Raw genomic sequence first — 6000 nt, 5'->3', positions numbered from 1 at the left:
GTTGAAGGGCAGTCAAGTTGAGCGGTACCGCACCAACGACAAATAATTCTTTTTTTTTTGATAAAAAAAGAGTTGGATAACTGAAAAATTCGCGAATATTTTGCCCAATTCCAAGTCCAATTATACAAAATAAAGGCCACACTAATAAACCTTTGTTGAAGTAAACGCCTTTCGCTAAAAATCCTGGTGTGACTCAGACGCCTTCCTAACAAGAAATCAAAATCACTTGCGGTCTCTCGAAAATCAAATGTTTCAGTTTTATTGCTTCGTGAAATTAGTGCTTTACTAAAAGGCGTCCGTTAAAAATTCAAAATTTTGGTAATTTTAGTGTTACAGCTAAGAAATTTGGGGACATTACTAGTTTTCGATCGTTTATTAACTCTGCCAAATTACAACAATGTAGATCAAAAGACACAAATTTTAGAAATTTTTATTTTCAAGGCGAAACCGAAATATGAGAAATCCTTCCATCTAAAATTCGTAATTGTGGTAGTTTTAGTGCTACAGTTTTAGTCTTCAAAAAAAAAGAGTTAAATAATCGTTATTTAATAACGCCCGTAAAGCCATTATTTATTTAGTTGTGCTCCGAGTTTTGAGTAAGAAAGACGTGCTGCGGACTCGAAATTTATTTTAGTGTGTTTTACTGATTGCCAGGACTTAAAGGTAGGACTTGTACGATGGTTTAAAAATGAGCGTGTATTGCTTGTACATAAATATTCGATCATTTTACTAAACGTATTTATTTGTTGCAGATATCATCCTAACTTCGGAATGAAAGTCCGTAAAACAAAGTGAGTGAGTGAATGGTTCCTGATTCCTAGAGGAGGATGCAGAGGTACGAGCTTGACGACACAGCACGTGGTCAGGATTAAAGGGTAAGTTATTTCATCCCTCCAAAAATGTACAAATACTCATATTTATTTCTTTAATTCTAGCTACCATCGTAGAAGCGATAAAGGTAGGATCTGGGATTGTTGCGCATTTTCCGAAACTGTTCATTGTCGTTTGCCACTGTAAAATTTCCTCTCTTGTAGATCTTCGTAAATTCGGAAACCGCGTCTTCCGCGAGTGTTCAAATTCAAAGTCGAGTTTCACTAAACAGTGCCGAAGTACTTTTAGTGCGCGAAATAATCAAACGAAAGTCGAGTGAATAGTTCCTGTTCCTAGAGGGGGATGCAGTGGCAGGAGCGCGACGATACTGCTTAGGAATCAGGATTAAAGGTAGGTCCGTGTACGAAGACGATGGCGACGTTGGATCCAACAAGGTAGGATTTTTTTCCTTCTGGGTGATGGAATTTGAACGACGATGGACTTCGCGATGGGATGTTCTCTCTTTACGAGTTGTTCGCGGAGTGTAAGTGCATTCGTTGTTTGACAAGTGGTAGTGGTAGTGACACTGTGTTAGTGTGTTAACATACAGGTAAGACAAAATTATGTTTAGCTAAATAAATATAATTTTTACTATTTATAACTCTTCATGAATTCGGAACTTCCGCGAGTGTCAAAGTTAAAAGTCGAGTTTTGCAAAACAGTGCCGAAGTTATTTTTAGTGCGCGAGAGTTTAGTGTCTTAAAAATAAAATTAAAACCGTTTTTGAAACAAAGTGAGTGAGTGGTTACGGCTTCCTGGTGCCTATAGGGGGATGCAGTGGTAGAAGCTTGCCGATACAGCTTCGGGATCCGGATTAAAGGGTAAGTTAACTGACTGTTTGAGAGTGGTACCAATTTCTAATACAAAATTTCTATTGCAGTAGGTTCGTGTACGAAGACGATGGCGACGTTGGATCTCACAAGGTAGGATTTTTTTCTTTCTGGTGTTGGGATGTTGCGTTTGCGGTTCTTCGCGAAGTGTAAGTGAACCCGATTTTTTTTTGCGCAGTAGTAGTGTTAGTGCTGTTGTGCTAGTGTGTGTTAACATGCAGGTAAGAGACTATCAGCCACTTAAATGTAAGACCCGACATCTGCATATGGCCCAAAATTGACACAGCAATATAAATTTCATAATTAAATTTTGAAAACACCTTCGTAATATACCGTATGAGCAACAAAATTTTAGATAATAGGAGGCCATGAAAAACAAATGAATTTGTCGTTGATTGTCTAAACTAAGCCGTCAAAATTTGACAGTTCTCGGCATGGCATCTTTGGATGGTGATTATTTTATTATGGTATGGATTGGTGTGCAGTTATTTGAAGAAATCGGGAGCGTGCATCGTAGCAATGGTTCTGGCAGAACAAGAAATTCAAAGGGCCGAAGACATCAAACATTCAAGCACATATGATTGGGTATGACAACAAAAGCCGACATACGTTTCCAAAACAAAAATTTGTAGACAGCCATCCTTTATCTAAAGTTTTTTTGCTCATATGGTATATACTTTTATTTCATTTATTATTCAATATATATGTATATATAGAATATATTATTATTATATATATTTATTATATTATTATTAATTTTATTGTGTGATTCATTAAATTTCCATTCGCAGTTGGCTTTGAGAAAAAAATTCATGTCGTAACTAACACCATTACAGTAGTTTCGACTTAATATTTGCGAGATTTGCTAGTTATCGAACAAGAAGTCAACGCACGTCCAAAATACACGGCCTACCTAGAATGGAAATTTAATGAATCACACGATATATTCCTTTATTATTAAGCGCTAGAAAAGTTTACTCGCCTTGCTCTGAAAATTAGGGTAGAATGCAAATGCCGGGTTTTGCATTTAAGCGACTCGTATAGGTAAATGTCGTTTTCACTTCTCTAAAACAAAATTATAAGGTACAAAACAATCATATCCAGGTAAGCATATCATTTTGTATCATTTTATTACTTTTTAATTAACACTTTATTTTAGGTTTAACTCCGCCTGCAGCGTTCTGGAGCCTGTTTCATAAAATTTACTCTGATAAGGTTTGTGTTTGAACTAAAGACACCTTACCATAGTAAGTTTTATGATACAAGCCGGTCCCAAGCCCGGAAAAAGGAGGAGGGTTTTTAGGCTAATCTAGGAAGAAACCTGCCCATTGTAACACAGCTTTTGGTGATTTTTTTCGCGATTGGAGACAAAGCTGGAAACACAGATGACAATGAAAAGATTAGTTTCCTAGGACAGATTCCACGGCACCGACTTGTCTAAGTTTATGGACACCAGTTTTACCACAGAGTATTGTCTTTAATGAAGATGTTGGTCTAGCAAAAAGACAATAAAGTCTCAAGTCTGATTGTTTAATTTTTGATCTACATCTCAATGTGGATTAATTTATTATTATTTATGAACTAATTCAAATTTTAACAATATTAAAATTGTTTTGAATGAGGCGCCGGTGTTCTTAATTGTAAATTTGACACTGAACTCTGTTAGTTTCAACTCAAAAACTGTCGTAATAAATTTGAGGCATTTTCGATGAGATCGAGTAAAGTTAGCTTTAGTTTCATTTTTTTTTTCAAAATTGTTGTTTCCATAAGCCCTTTCTTTCTGGGGCGTGAGTTCTGAGACACCCTGTATTTATAAGACACTAAACTTTAGCCATTTAAGAAAGCTTATCGTGTTTCACCTGGAATGATATGGAAAATGCCCTCTTTGTATGCTCTTTATTTCAATGTGATTTTTCAAATGTTTACAATAAAAACCAAAAATGGTTTTCGTCGCATCTCTGTTACAAAAGTAAAATTTTCCAAATAAATAAATTAATAACCCGTTTTCCCTACAAGCATTGTCACATAATGGAATAGCTGTTTTTGCGTGAAGAAACACAATAATGTATGTAATTACGTCCAGTCCGAACACGAATCCACGCTTGGGGTGGTTCATGGGCAAATTGTCCGCGATGGTAACCACCCTCTAGCGAGAATGTAATGCGCGTGTTTCAGGATTTCAGCATCGGCTGAAGAACGCGGAACTGCTTCGGGGCAGTGGCGTTGAAAACGCCGGCCGCTCTGGTTTGGTAGCGTCTGCGTGTATCCTGGTTATCCTTACGTTTCGATACTATTCACTTCAACAATCGGTTCTCCACGTGCGGCGTCACTGTAATTAGATCAATTTCCGTTCGCCTGGAAATGGTACAAACGAAATAATTTACCTCGTTCGATCACACAAAGGTGAGTCATTTAAATGTTTAATTTTGTTCATCGTTTTTGGGCATCCACACCCAGACTTTCGGTCGAGTGGAAGCTGTAGCTTTTTTTATCTGAATTTATTCATGGATTACGACACTTTTAACTTTTTAATTGCGACGAACACGAATATGTAAAGAAGCTAAGGTTGGGGATTTTTATTTGAAAGCTCGAGTTGACGTGAAATCGGTAGAAATTAAATGCACTCTGAGTTGTGCACAAAAACTTAAATTTTTTATTTGCCACCCGAGAAAGGAGTAGACAAAGGAAAGGTTTCTACTTGGGGAAATTATTTCCTTTCATCCTTTCTTATCGTCGGTTTAACGTAATTTTCTACATAATCAAGTTAGCATTCTTTTACGTCTTTCAATTCTAATTGCGTCTGCTTTATTAATAAGGAGAATTAAACAAATTTCGTGTCACAAAAACAATATTTTATTCGCTGAGCTAATTATTCAGGCGTCGCGACTAATCCCTCTTTTCGTCCTTTACATTTTACAATTTATTTAATGAACCTGAAAATACTACGGCCTACCTTCAAATTAAAATTTCCACATGGTATACACCTTAAAACATAATTTACGTCAGCCGAATTATAAATAATAAAATAAATATTTCCCACCTTGCTAAGTGCGAAATAAATCAACGTTACTACAGGTTAATGGAAGGTTACCTAATTTATTATTTTAATTTACAATCCAAGTTTTTGTGGCCCCACATAAAGAATTATTTGAATCTGTAAAGTCGACCTGAAAGAAATCTCGCTCTTATTTATTGGTGCGTAATTTATAAATTTACAGAACACTCACTATAACAATGGAATCGGTTTGCTTATCTCGAGAAATTCTGAACTTTTTCCCGATTCTATTAAGTGATGACTCGTGTTCAGCGCTTTATAATGCTTGCAGCAACTTTATGACTGCCAGCAACTTGTATAGGTCGTTGCCCCGAGGTCCTTAAGCATTTAGATGCTTCTCGACGACGAAAGCTCGGAATAATTAAAAAGCAGAAATTAATAAACGAATTCGATTTTAAATGGAATTAAATTCCACATGTAAAGATTGTCTAATCAGATAAGCCGTATATTTTTACTTCGGTGGAGAAATGTTGACTTTTGCTTCAGTAAATGAAAAATAAATAATTTATAGAAGGGGTTGTATTTGCACGCGAGACTAAATTTGGAAATTAAGTTTAAAACAAATATTGATGAATGCGAGTACTCAGGGTTAAATACCAGTCAGGAGTAGCGTTTCGATCCTGGTTGTAATCAAATATCATTTGGTATTGTAACATATTTTTTGGAGGAAATGGTCAAAGAATGTCTTTTGAGGAAAAATGAATGGAGTTTTTATAGCGCAAAGAAATTTTCTTGAAGTCAAGTGGGGAAGCACAATGTTTTCCTCATAACGATTGAAATTGAGGAACAATAGATTTTTCTTACAATATAGTTTATTGAAGTCTATCAATAACATATTTTTATTAAAGAAAATCTGTGTTAACGATCCTACTTTATTAAGATGTCAAAAACTTAATTAAACATTTAGTTCGTGATTTGCCAATTCTTTTCTTTATTCCAATAGAATCTAAACGTTTACTTTCTGCAGAACATTTCTGCAGAACCAAAAAAAATTGATCAAATGTGAGTGAATAACATAAAACGATGTGGGATGAATAAAATGTTGCAAAATCAACAATAACGTCATTAAAATGTTCGTTTACATACAACACAACAATTTTTAAAATGTTGCCCCGTCATTTAGTGTAATTCTTCCAAAATGGAATTATGAATTACCGTCTACCCACCAAAAATCTGTTTTAATTTTATGTACTCTTTGGATATGATGGTGACACGTTAGTCGTTTAAAAGTTAAATGGGCGAAAA

At 35.4% G+C, this 6000-nt stretch overlaps 1 protein-coding gene across 1 annotated transcript in view; it reads left to right on the top strand.

The window, feature by feature from the left end:
- Positions 1-3919: 3919 nt before the first annotated feature.
- The window catches only part of LOC148178979 (putative G protein-coupled receptor B0563.6), a 48621-nt gene continuing 46540 nt past the window's right edge, over positions 3920-6000 (top strand). Inside the window, exon 1 of the mRNA XM_088029299.1 lies at positions 3920-4103. The gene's annotated coding sequence lies outside the window, so the exon portion shown is untranslated. The remainder of the gene's footprint in view (positions 4104-6000) is intronic.

Source organism: Gnatocerus cornutus, chromosome 2, assembly GCF_029298725.1.
Source record: "Gnatocerus cornutus isolate USDA-ARS CGAHR chromosome 2, icGnaCorn1.1, whole genome shotgun sequence".
In the NCBI taxonomy this organism is placed as follows: Eukaryota; Metazoa; Arthropoda; class Insecta; order Coleoptera; family Tenebrionidae; genus Gnatocerus; species Gnatocerus cornutus.
This window is presented reverse-complemented; position numbering and strand designations above follow the sequence as displayed.